Source organism: Eucyclogobius newberryi, unplaced genomic scaffold (assembly GCF_026437365.1).
Source record: "Eucyclogobius newberryi isolate DKJ021-1_F unplaced genomic scaffold, fEucNew1.0.hap1 SCAF_21, whole genome shotgun sequence".
Lineage (NCBI taxonomy): Eukaryota > Metazoa > Chordata > Actinopteri > Gobiiformes > Gobiidae > Eucyclogobius > Eucyclogobius newberryi.
Window position 1 is genome coordinate 5,900,450 of NW_027315846.1, and position 13,098 is coordinate 5,913,547.

At 40.0% G+C, this 13,098-nt stretch overlaps 1 protein-coding gene across 2 annotated transcripts in view; it reads left to right on the forward strand.

Annotated features, from left to right (window-relative positions):
• The window catches only part of LOC140370891 (coiled-coil domain-containing protein 85C-like), a 50,732-nt gene that overhangs the window by 1,531 nt on the left and 36,103 nt on the right, over positions 1-13,098 (forward strand). The gene's annotated exons all lie outside the window — the stretch shown is intronic.

Below are 13,098 nucleotides of genomic sequence, written 5' to 3' on the forward strand. Positions count from 1 at the left end.
GACAACATGTCTAAAATCCACTTTTAACACCTCTGAGATAAGAGTCTGAGTCCTTCAGGCTGGTGTGGAGGAACAGACTTTTATTCCTATTGTGTTCAAGATTTATTATCGCTTTCTTAGTTTATTATGAGGGTGTTGCCATGACGCTCCCAGGACAAGATGCTCTGTTTCCAGTTGTTGGTCCACTTTGCATTTGGATGAAGTGATAGTTTTCTGAGTGAGCTTCTGGCTTCAGCTCCATCTTCAGATACAAACACAGCTTTTCTCTTTGTGGAACAGTAAATGGAAGTTACACTCGTATCGCTTTGAATGGTCTTAATAACACATTCCACCGCATGATTTATTGATTCATAAAGTATTGCGATATTTTTTAATACTCCTCGTGCCACTGATATTATTGCCCCATAAAACACGAAAATCCCAGAAGAAGATGCGCATAAAACACGAGCTGCGGTAAATAAGCAGCTCACAGAAAGACAATGATCAGTGTGAAATTAATTATTCAACCTTTTATAGCACAAATGTTAACATGCTGAAAATAACAGAAAGTTTGTGCAAAAATCATATGAATACTGACTAACTGTACTGTACTGTAACTATACTGATACAGATCAATAAAAATCATAGTTCATTCTGTCGTTTATTGAGGTCAATATAGTAAAAATGGAAATAAACTCACTAAACACACCATAATATCAGCACATGAGACTTGGCTTTGATTAATATCCTTGCCAGACATGAAAAAGAAAAGTCGAAAAAACAATCAAACAACAGAATTATTCAATTAAAAAAAGTTTTAAAAGTTTTACTGTAATTGGGAGGTGGGAGTGTCCATGAGTCCGACGGCAAAGTCCTGTTGGTATAAAAGAAAATAAAAAAAAAGTGAAAAAAGAAGAAAAAAAGACCTGAAAATTAAAATAAAGGGGAAAAAGAAGAAGAAAAAAATAACTGACAATTGTTAAAAAAAAAAAAAAAAAAAAAAAGGGAAAAAGAAAGTTTAAAATGAAAAAAAAAGAGCTGAAAATTGTTTAAAAAAGGGGGGGAAGAAGAAGAAAAATAATTGTTTAAAAAAAGAAAAAGGAAAAAATTAAGAAAAAATAACTGACAATTGTAAAAAAAAAAAAAAAAAAAAAAGGAAAAAGAAAGTTTAAAATGAAAAAAAAAAGAGCTGAAAATTGTTTAAAAAAGGGGGGAAAGAAGAAGAAAAAATAATTGTTTAAAAAAAAAAGAAGGAAAAATTAAGAAAAAATAACTGACAATATCAGGAAACTCATTGTGATTTTTTTATGTCTGTTTTTTCGCTTTAACCCCCGAACAAGAAAAGGGACGGTACGACCTTAAACGTGGGATCACATTTTAAAGCTTATATTTTCTACCTCAATTGGGCTCCGAACATGGAAATTATTATGGAATCATCCACACAAACACACATTCGGACTCTGGAGGCTAAATTTGGCCTTACAAGTCTTGCCCAAGGACACAACGACACAAGACTCAAGACTTCAACTGCCAACCTTTTGGGTCAAACGCTTCACCGACTCGACAGCCTGTGACTTCCGTCCGTCGCGGTCCACGCACACGTCGCCCCGTCAGCGATCGCCGGGCGGGGCTCAGTCTCAGCAGATGGCACAGGCCTAATTACCTGGGGGCTGAAGTCGGGCTAACGAGGATTTAGCGCCTCGTCGTGTCAGCGCCGCCATAACTTCTGTTGTCGAGACGAGGCAGAGGAAACGACGTCACGGAGGGTCGTGCGAATGTCAGGCTTAAGGATGTCACGATATTTTACGATTATTGTGAGAAAAAACATCACGATTTAACGATTATTCACGATTATTAATGAGACTGTGACCAAACAACAGGGACATCTTTAATTTTATTTCATTCTCGTCAGTGTTCTTCAAGTCTGTGACCGACTTTATGAACTTTCTGAAAGACAAACTAAAGTCAAATGTGACAAAAACAGCCAGATTGGACTAAAAAGACTTCATTTTGCTTCTAAAATTGTCCATGATTATTGTTTTTTGGTTCTTACGATGACATTGTGACTTGAATAATCACGATTATCGATTAACCGTAGTCGGGCTCTAATGTCTCGGCGCGATGTTGAATGTGCTGAGAGTTGGAATGTGACGATTGGCGTGACGATTATTGTGAGAATAAACGTTGCGATTGAACGATTCTCCGCGATTATTAACGTCACGACCAAAACAACAATAAAATCCCTATTTTTCTTTCAAAACGCATTTTGCGAATCTAATCTAATCGCAATTCATGTGAGAAAAAAATGCAACGAGATATTGTTCCCAATATGTCCAGCTCTAGAGTAGATTCGCTGTGTTTTGGAGTGGATGGCATTCCTTTGGGCTTAATATCACAGCGATTTACGTGTTGATTTATGTGTAAAATCGCACAAAATACGATTCAAACTGTCAATTCAAACCATTTAATTTCATTTGCTGATGTACCGCGAGAAGGTCCAACTGCTTAAATCAAAAACAGTTTAACATCTTGTCCTGCTGAAGGTCCAGACATTGAACAATATTGACCAGATTATAATAGTTTAGACACTGAGAGACGACCTGACTTTCTGTAATGCTGTAGAAAACACACTACAGATGGAAAAAAATGTATAACTGCAAACAAACATATACAACTGAAGTTACGTTATCAGATCACATGAGCTAGTTTTGATTTTGGAATGAACTCGGCGTTTGGATTTTACTGTTACTTTTTCAAGCTGATTTTGCTTCATTTTTGACCTTAAACGAACTCTTGTGAGCTCAGTTAAAGTGCTCTTCCTTCCCGTCGCCTCAGCGTTTCCTGCAGACGCGTCCTGGAGCTGTTGTTCGGCACCTGAACGTCTCACGGCGACAAAAACTGCTCAAGAAAAGTTACACGGTGCAACTTTAGATTGTAGTGGATTATAGTGCGATTAGGGCGGGGCCATGTGGGGATGTTCTTCTAGTTTTTTAAATTTTGGAGATGGGTCACGGCCTGGATCAGATTGTTTGGCGGGCCTGATCTGGCCCTCAGGCCTTAAGTTGAGTAGCCCTGCAGTAGTTTTTTAATTGATTAATCGGGTGATGGCGTCTTAGACTAAAATGTGTATAAGCCAATTAGTTATTTTATTCAGATTATAAAAGACGACAGAAGAAGACATGGAGAGAGTGAGAGTTTAATCTGGTGTCTACATAAATAGATTTTCAGGTCAGTAATAATTCATAGTTTTAATCATCTAATCGATCAGGAGGGAATGTCTGTAGTCAACCAATAATATAACCTTATTAAAGACACAGTTATTTTAATCATATTCAAATAAAATTGTGATTTTGTTCAGTGGAAGGGGTAGGGCTCCACGATTATATTTCTTTTTTTAATCTATTTTTTGCACATTTATTTAACCAGGAGAATCCCAGTGAGATTTAAAAGAGGTGTATGTGTTAAAGTCAGGATTCTGTTTGAAGTTTACATTTCAAACGCGTCATGGAGGAACTGAGCAAAAGACTGAGACACAATCACATTTCATTAATCCAGAACATTTTTGCACTGATTTAAACTTCAGCGTTTGTAGTTTTTTTTACACACAAACTAAGACATAAGACAAGATATGACTTACAAGATACTTCAAAAACTGCAGCCTTTGCGATTCGACAATGGCACCTATTAATTAACTTTTGGATTTGATTGCGATTCATCTTGTGACAGACGGACGCCTCCTCGTGTGTGTGTGTGTGTATTATGTGTGTGTATTATGTGTGTGTGTGTGTGTGTGTGTGTGACCTTCCCGGTGTAGCAGTCCGTCCTGGTGCGGCGGTTACGTGAACTTAACTGGTCGTGGGTTTGTGGAGTTGTGACGGGGACAGCGGTCAGTTGTGATGGATGAGGGCAGCGTGACTTTGAAGCTGACAAATGCCCTGATTTATTTGACCGCGAGGCAGCTCTTCATCCAGAGCCATGTGACCAGTGCGGGACGTATACAAAGAGCCATTTACACATGTATTTTTAATTAAAGTAGCAGTTGCGTACTCGTTTTCTATTGCGTACTAAGTCCTGAAACAATCTGAATTATTTGAATTAATTGGTTGACGAGGCGAATAAACTATACACAGACAGGGCTTCTCAAATGTACGGAAAATTAAATAGTCCCGTATTTTCCGGACTATAAGTCGCACCTTTTTTCATAGTTTTGGCCGGGGTGCGACTTATATTTATACTTATATACTTATACTCCGGAGTGACTTATATGTGATATTATTTGTTATTTTCACACTTGCAAGTGCATTTCATACTCCAGTGCGACTTAGATATGTTTTTTTCTTCTCTATTATGCATTTTTTGGCTGGTGCAACTTATAGTCCGGAAAATACGGTAGTAATTCATATTAAAACTAGTCTTGAAACATACATAACTAAGGCAAATATGGACCGTTCCTGAACAGGTTTAGAAGGATCTTGAGTTGAGCTTTATCAGCACTAAAACCACATTCCTTTACAATCGATAGTCTTAAAAAAAAAATTGCCTTTTTTCTCTTCATTGTGCTGTCGAAATCGGTATGAAGTTCAAGCCTTTTCCGTGTCAAAATCGAGTTCGACACGTTCGTACGGTGACCACAATAACTTCCAACTGTTCAAATACGACCGCAGTCACGAGTGCGTCTTTGAAAATGCCTTATTGATCTTTGAAAGAGTCACGTCAGTAATGATTAACAATGTTCCACGACGGGGCTTTAGTTTTGTGCCGCAAAACTTTTCCATTTACGTGGCCTTTTGTGCCCGAAAGAGCTTGTTACTTAAAGCGCTACAACAGAAACACAAGTATAAAAGAACAGTGCAGGAGAAACTATAATATCTGCTCCTCCACGTGGATTATTAGACAGACGCAGCGCTGCTTTTATGGATACAAATGTGTCCCCTATATGTCCGTTAATAAACTTGGAGGAACGTGCACAAAGAGCTGTTCTCCAGAGTGCGGTAAAACATGCACAGTTATGCACGGCAGAGGATGTTAATGTGATTTACTGTTTCGGGGGGAAAGATGTAAATGTCAATTAGGCCCGACAGGCTGTTCCCGGGCTGCGGCTTTATGGTTCTGTCCCAAGTGTGTCCTTCGTAAAGACGGGGCTTTCTAAAGAACATGTAATCACTTTTTGTAATTTTAATACAACGGCAGTCCTTAATATCCATGAGTAGCGTTACATAAACAGATTTTTAAATGATTTTAAACTAGAGTTGGGTAATATTTGATTGTATAGTATACAATCAAAATGGTTATTGAGGATCCTTTGGGTGCTAGCTCATTGCCAGCTAATTTTATTTTTACTCATCCCCCATTATTTTATTTATTTTATTTATTTTATTTATTTTATTTATTTTATTTATTTTATTTATTTTATTTATTTTATTTATTTTATTTATTTTAATTGTAATATTATAGTTTTTTATGTACATTTTTGTTGCTGTATGGTTAAAAATAAATAAGGAAAAAAAATGGTGTTGTCTATAGTCGACAAAATCTCTAAAAAAACTCTCCAAACTGTCTTGTATCTCTGTGATACGCCCAAATCTCTGACTTAAACTGCACTGACCAAAAGCTCGCAGTATTTCATACAACAAAACCATTTACACAGAAAAGCGCTAGTAAACTAAGTATTTGCGTGTACAAAAGGGCAGAATACACTCAGTTTACGCCCTAATCCTTACAATCCCAGTGCAATCATGATCCCAGAAGAGTTTAGTTCGACTAAGACACCGTCAACGCTCAATCATGACATTTTAAATACCATCAGACATCGAGACGCAATGATCCTTTAAAAAAACAACGGCATATATTGATTTTAAATAGTTTGTAGCTGCAATTTTTCTCCTGTTTGTGTTTTCAGACTTCTTCACAAAACTTATTCTTCACATTTCCCTCAAACTGTCTCCAACGCCAAGATCCCACTCAACTTTTAAGCTCGCAGCTATTGATTTTTGCCTCGTTTGAACCGCTTCACTCGCTGCTGTCGATTGTGATGCTCGGAAACAAAGGAAGAATTCAATGTAGGTGTTTGTTTTGCTTGGATATGCAATATTTTAAGCCTTTTACCTGAGACATAGTTCTAATCTAAGACGCATGTGAATAAAATGTGGTTAAAAACGCTTTTATTTTTCATATTGCGTCAAGATTATCAGGGCAATCGATAAACGTGATTATTTAGGTCACAATATAATCGTAAGAACCAAAAAAAATTATAATCCTGACCATTTTAGACGCAAAATTAACTATTTTTGTCCAATCTCTAGTGAAAAAAATAGACCTAAATGTAAATAATTTTAATTTGGCTGATTATTGTGAGAAAATACATCACGATTTAACGATTGGTCATGTTTATTATTGAGACTGGGACCAAACAGTGAAATATTTTATTAACAAATTTAACTTTCTGAAAGACAAAATAAAGTTAAATAACAAAAACAGCCAGATAGAAAAAAATGAATACGAATCTTATGAAAAATCTTTGTCTATTTTTGGGCTGTAAATTGAACTAAAAATACTTAATTTAGCTTCTAAAATGGTCAAGATTATGATGATTTTTTAAGTATTACGAATATATTGTGACCTGAATAATCACGTTTATCGATTAACCGATTCATCTTGACATCCTTAGGCTTGGTTTTTGCCCCGTTTAACTTTATTTTGTCTTTCAGAAAGTAAAATCTGGTAAAACCGGACACAAACTTGAGGAACAGTAACACATTCAGATCCCAAGAATGAAATAAAATGAAAGATTTCACTGTTGTTCAGTCACAGTCTCACTAATAATCGTGAATAATCGTTAAATCGTGATGTTTTTTCTCACAATAACAACAATAAAACACTATATTGCGATATATATTGTGATATCGCGACGTCCCAAGCAGCTATCGGTCTGTTGCTCTGTTAAAGTAGTTGACGGTCCCGCTCTCTGCAAAGACCCTCTGTATTTATGAACCGTGACCGGACGGAAAATGCTCCAAAGCTGTTCGTAATGAGCAGAACCTTCAGAGCTTTTTCACGCGTCCTCGGCCTTCGCTTCGCTCGGGTCAAGAGGGGAAAATCTGAATTTACCGCCGGCTTTTTTTTATCTCACATTCCCATCATTCCAGCCGCGGTTTGAGAGACCAGGAGACCTTATGGATGAGCAGAAGTAACTGTAAAATGTCTGTTGTTTAGGTTCGATAAGTAACTGCTCAGCTGCAACAATCCTCCAATTTTAAAGAAGCACTATGTAACTATTCTAGCATTTCTCTAGTAACTTTAGACCATGTTTAGTCCTGGTTTAGTCCTGTTTTAGACCTGGTTTACACCTGGATTAGACCTGGTTTAGTCCTGGTTTAGTCCTGGTTTGGACCTGGTTTGATCCTGGTTTAGACCTGGTTTTGTCCTGGTTTGGACCTGGTTTTGTCCTGGTTTAGACCTGGTTTTGTCCTGGTTTAGACCTGGTTTTGTCCTGGTTTAGCCCTGGTTTAGCCCTGGTTTGGATCTGGTTTTGTCCTGGTTTAGACCTGTTTTAGTCCTGGTTTAGACCTGTTTTAGTCCTGGTTTTGACCTGTTTTAGTCCTGGTTTAGACCTGTTTTAGTCCTGGTTTTGACCTGGTTTAGACCTGGTTTAGTTTCGATTACGTCAAAACGAAGCGTCCGAAGAAAGACTGAATCTGACCGAGGCTGTATTTGCCAAAGCAAAATCGTTATTAACTGCTCGCGCTGATGTAATACTGCCTCACAGGACTGACTTGGATGCAACCGCTTTTAAAACGTTGTCATTTTAACCGGAAACGCCGCGACTGTTGGTCAAAATGCGCGGTCCGCCCGTTAACAAATGGACAAGGTTTTGGACATCTGCCGCCTGAGTGCTCTTTGCAGCTTTGAATTGTTGCTAAAAGTTGCTGTTCCTCGCTTGTACGTTAGTGTTTGTTTCGTGTGATTGGTCCGAGCTGGTTCAGACCTGGTACTTGGACTACAGCTTGGACTATAGCTTGGACTACAGCTTGGACTATAGCTTGGACCACAGCTTGGACTATAGCTTGGACTATAGCTTGGACTATAGCTTGGACTATAGCTTGGACTATTGAACTATAGCTTGGACTATTGGACTATAGCTTGGACTACAGTTTGGACTACAGCTTGGACTACAGCTTGGACTATAGCTTGGACTATATCTTGGACTATAGCTTGGACTATAGCTTGGACTATTGAACTATAGCTTGGACTATTGGACTATAGCTTGGACTACAGCTTGGACTACAGCTTGGACTACAGCTTGGACTACAGCTTGGACTACAGCTTGGACTACAGCTTGGACTATAGCTTGGACTATTGGACTATAGCTTGGACTATAGCTTGGACTATTGGACTATAGCTTGGACTATAGCTTGGACTATAGCTTGGAGTATTGGACTATAGCTTGGACTATAGCTTGGACTATTGAACTATAGCTTGGACTATTGGACTATAGCTTGGACTATAGCTTGGACTACAGCTTGGACTACAGCTTGGACTACAGCTTGGACTACAGCTTGGACTATAGCTTGGACTATTGGACTATAGCTTGGACTATAGCTTGGACTATTGGACTACAGCTTGGACTATAGCTTGGACTATTGGACTACAGCTTGGACTATAGCTTGGACTATTGGACTATAGCTTGGACTATAGCTTGGACTACAGCTTGGACTACAGCTTGGACTATAGCTTGGACTATTGGACTATAGCTTGGACTATAGCTTGGACTACAGCTTGGACTATAGCTTGGACTATAGCTTGGACTATAGCTTGGACTATAGCTCGGACTATTGGACTATAGCTTGGACTATAGCTTGGACTACAGCTTGGACTACAGCTTGGACTATCGCTCTGGTTCTTTGACAGACGACTCCTTTTCTTTGAAGTCGAGCCCGTTCGGAGATAACACTTTCCGCTGACCTCTGTGAGAATAACAGTCTCCAGTTTGTCTTCCCGGACCAGTTTATCTGCCGTCGCAGTAACGCTCACGTCTAACTCTGTTTGAGATAGCGCTTCGCCGAACACCATTTTCAATGACAAAATAACTGACGACAATGACGATTTCAGTTGAAAGAAACTTGTGAGCTAAAAGAAAACGTCCAACAAATCAATACGTTTAAGGCGGAACTTGCGTTTTCGGAAATCTCAACCTAAACTTTATTGAAAAAATAACATTAGATACAAACGGCGACGTGTTATAGTGGCGGGTGGAGGGAAATTCAATGAGAAACTTTTTTAAGACATCTCCCGGTGGATTATGTGTTCATTTAAGCGCAATAATTAATTAAATTGGAGTCACAGCTGAGTCTTAACTGACGTTGTTGATGCAGCGTTACTCCAGAAACGTTAAAAGATCATTACCGCTGTGGTCGTGGCGTCAAAAGTCGTGAATAATTGCCAAATCGCAATGTTTCTTGCCACAATAATCGTAACAGTAAATTTTGACATCCGTAGTTCAGCCTTTAATTAGATTTTGTTTTGGTGAATATCACACAGAACCTTGAAAGTTTCTGTTTATTTATCAGACAAAGGTAATTATTTTTCCATTTCTTATGATTTTTATATAAAGCAGGGCTAAAATGACTGTGAACTTGTTGTGACCCTGCAGTCTTATCTCCTCACCTCAATGTCCTGCGTGAAAGCCGCTTTAGTCACACATTTTTGGAGCGTCAGGGGCATAAATGGCACATATCAGGTCTGCACTTCACCGCACGAACGTCGATGTGCGAGTCCAACTTGTCTCGCCAACATCAACGATTGGAAGTTCCTGGTTTAGTGCGTGTTTAGTCCTAGCTCGGCACCTGCTCGGGCTGTCGGTCTTTATTTGGTTTAGTCCTAGCTCGGCACCTGCTCGGGCTGTCGGTCTTTAGTTGGTTCAGTCCTAGCTCGGCGCCTGCTCGGGCTGTCGGTCTTTAGTTGGTTCAGTCTTAGCTCGGCGCCTGCTCGGGCTGTCGGTCTTTAGTTGGTTTAGTCTTAGCTCGGCACCTGCTCGGGTTGTCGGTCTTTAGTTGGTTTAGTCATAGCTCGGCGCCTGCTCGGGCTGTCGGTCTTTAGTTGGTTTAGTCCTAGTTCGGCGCCTGCTCGGGCTGTCGTTCTTTAGTTGGTTTAGTCCTAGCTCGGCACCTGCTCGGGCTGTCGGTCTTTAGTTTGTTTAGTCCTAGCTCGGCGCCTGCTCGGGCTGTCGGTCTTTAGTTGGTTTAGTCCTAGCTCTGCGTCTGCTCGGGCTGTCGGTCTTTAGTTGGTTTAGTCCTAGCTCTGCGTCTGCTCGGGCTGTCGGTCTTTAGTTGGTTTAGTCCTAGCTCTGCGTCTGCTCGGGCTGTCGGTCTTTAGTTGGTTCAGTCCTAGTTCGGCGCCTGCTCGTGCTGTCGGTCTTTAGTTGGTTTAGTCCTAGTTCGGCGCCTGCTCGGGCTGTCGGTCTTTAGTTGGTTCAGTCCTAGCTTGGCACCTGCTCGGGCTGTCGGTCTTTAGTTGGTTTGATAAAAAAAGTTTGGTCGACTAATCCACCAAAGTCCAACCTGGTTCAGTCCACGTTTGATTCTGTCTTCTTCCTCCACATGAGACCTCTGATGACTCCTGTTCATGCTGTTGACTTAGTCCTACTCAACACCTCTCCAAACTTTACCCATAATCCTCCTTCGTGGAGCAACGCAGTCTGACAACGAAATTCCTAATCTCGCGCGGCTTAGACGGAACAATGTTTGCGTTTACATTTACCTTACAACCTTGTGGGAATCGAAACAATGCAATACGTGACGTAATTACATACTTTGCTAAGCTGTTCCCGGGCTGCTTCTTCTTCTTCTTCTTCTTCTTCTTCTTCTTGCCTTTGCCACTTTGCAGCCCTCAAACCCCAATCATTGCAACACTTTCCTGCTCAAAGAGTCTTGAATTGGGGCTATCCATAACCACCTCATTGACGGGGTTTAATGGCTCTCTTGGGACCTATAAGTCAGTGGAGGCGGGGCTTGTGCTGGCATCACACGGGAGTCGAGTCTTGACACGATTACGCAGGAATCTCGTGTCTTGTTTGGGCTGAATCGGCGTCCAAACAATGGGTGTAATAAGCAATGGTTCCTCGACTGATTGTGACTAGTTGACGATAAAAACATAAATAACTGTGGTTGTATTTTGACAAACAAGTTGGACGATACAGACTCTTTATAAGACCTTTTTGCAACAACGACAGCAGCATTATTAGCTCAAATTCTGCTGTAAGCGTTGCAGTCTGTGGTTTGTGTTTCGAAATCAAGAAGGACGTGCATTTGTTTGTTGAGGTCGGCTTCACAATTTTGTCTGGAGCTGTTTTGTAGAAGCAGCTTGTTTCATTCTCCAGGGCCAGTGCGATCGTTTGAATCCGAAATAATACAAATTAAATTGGCAGCAAAGGATGTATTTTAGAGTCAAAAATAAATGCATTTTCCCGATACTATTTTTAGACATTTAACTGTTTTCATTTTACCGTAATATCTGACGTTTTCCAGCTGGTTTAAGCGCTGGATGATGGATTGCAAACATTTGATCACTACTGACAGAATAAATAGTACATTTATGAATGAATTAATCAATCTAATTCCGAACCATAGGGCTGAACAATTTAGCAAAACTATCTAATTGCAATTTTTCTGAGAATTGCTGTGATTGCGGTACATTTTGATTCGCAATTTATGTTTTAATAGGAAAACGGCACCAGCAGCAACATACCATATTTTCCGGACTATAAGTCGCACCTTTTTTCATAGTTTTGGCCCGGGTGCGACTTATACTTATATTTATACTTTTATACTGATACTTCTACTCCGGAGCGACTTATATATGATATTATTTGTTATTTTCTCACTTGCAACCGCATTTCATACTCCAGTGCAACTTATATATGTTTTTTTCTTCTCTATTATGCATTTTTTGGCTGGTGCGACTTATACTCCAGAAAATACGGTACATTAATGAATTAATTATAATCTAATTCCGAACCATACGGCTGAACAATTTAGCAAAACTATCTAAATGCAATTTTTCTGAGAATTGCTGTGATTACGGTACAATTTGATCACAAACGGTACAAGGAAAACAACAGCAACAGCAGCACTACCGTATTTTCTGGACTATAAGTCGCACCTTTTTTCATAGTTTTGGCCCGGGTGCGACTTATATTTATACCTTTATACTGATACTTATACTCCGGAGCGACTTATATATGATATTATTTGTTATTTTCACACTTGCAACTGCATTTCATACTCCAGTGCGACTTATATATGTTTTTTTCTTCTCTATTATGCATTTTTTGGCTGGTGCGACTTATACTCCAGAAAATACAGTACATTAATGAATGAATTATAATCTAATTCCAAAACATAGAGCTGAACAATTTATCAAAACTATCTATTTCTGATTTTTCCAAGTGATTACGGTACATTTCGATTCGCAATTGATGTTTTAAGAGGAAAACAACAACAGCAACAATAGCAATATTTCAAACACCTCCTGAATCCCGTGCATTTCCGAACACGTTAGAGCTTTTTAACGACATAATAAGACAGAATAGTTTATCGCGCTGAATAAACGCAGTCAATGCGACGTGCCCAACGGCGACTTTTCCGTTGCACTTTGATCCCTTTGCGATACTTCCACCAGAACACCAGAACTCTCTCTCTGAATATCGTCCCTCTGGTGTTTCTAGTGCTCGTCTGCGTCCGTTGGATTTACAGCGTGCCGAGGGGAGCGAGCCGCCGCTGTTGTCATGGTAATGAGGCAGCATGGGAAGCGCTTTTGTCTGGGTGTGTGGGGAGCTCCGGCGGGACACTACGCCAGAGTAAACCCCCCCTTTTTTTTTTTATAAACCTCTGTCCGCCGAAGGGGCTGCGTGTCGGTGCCGACGTTCTCAATGGGCCTTTGTAAACGCCGCGGGGTTTACACGCGGGAAAGTGTGTATTTTGGGGGATTCCTTTGCTAATTTTGTATACAGTCTTTTGAGTGCGTACGAGCGAGAAGTTTTGGAAGCGTTCGGGAAGAGTTGAGTTTCCCCCCTCCTGACCCCCACCTGTCTGTCTCTCCGCTCCATTCACACACTCACGCTAC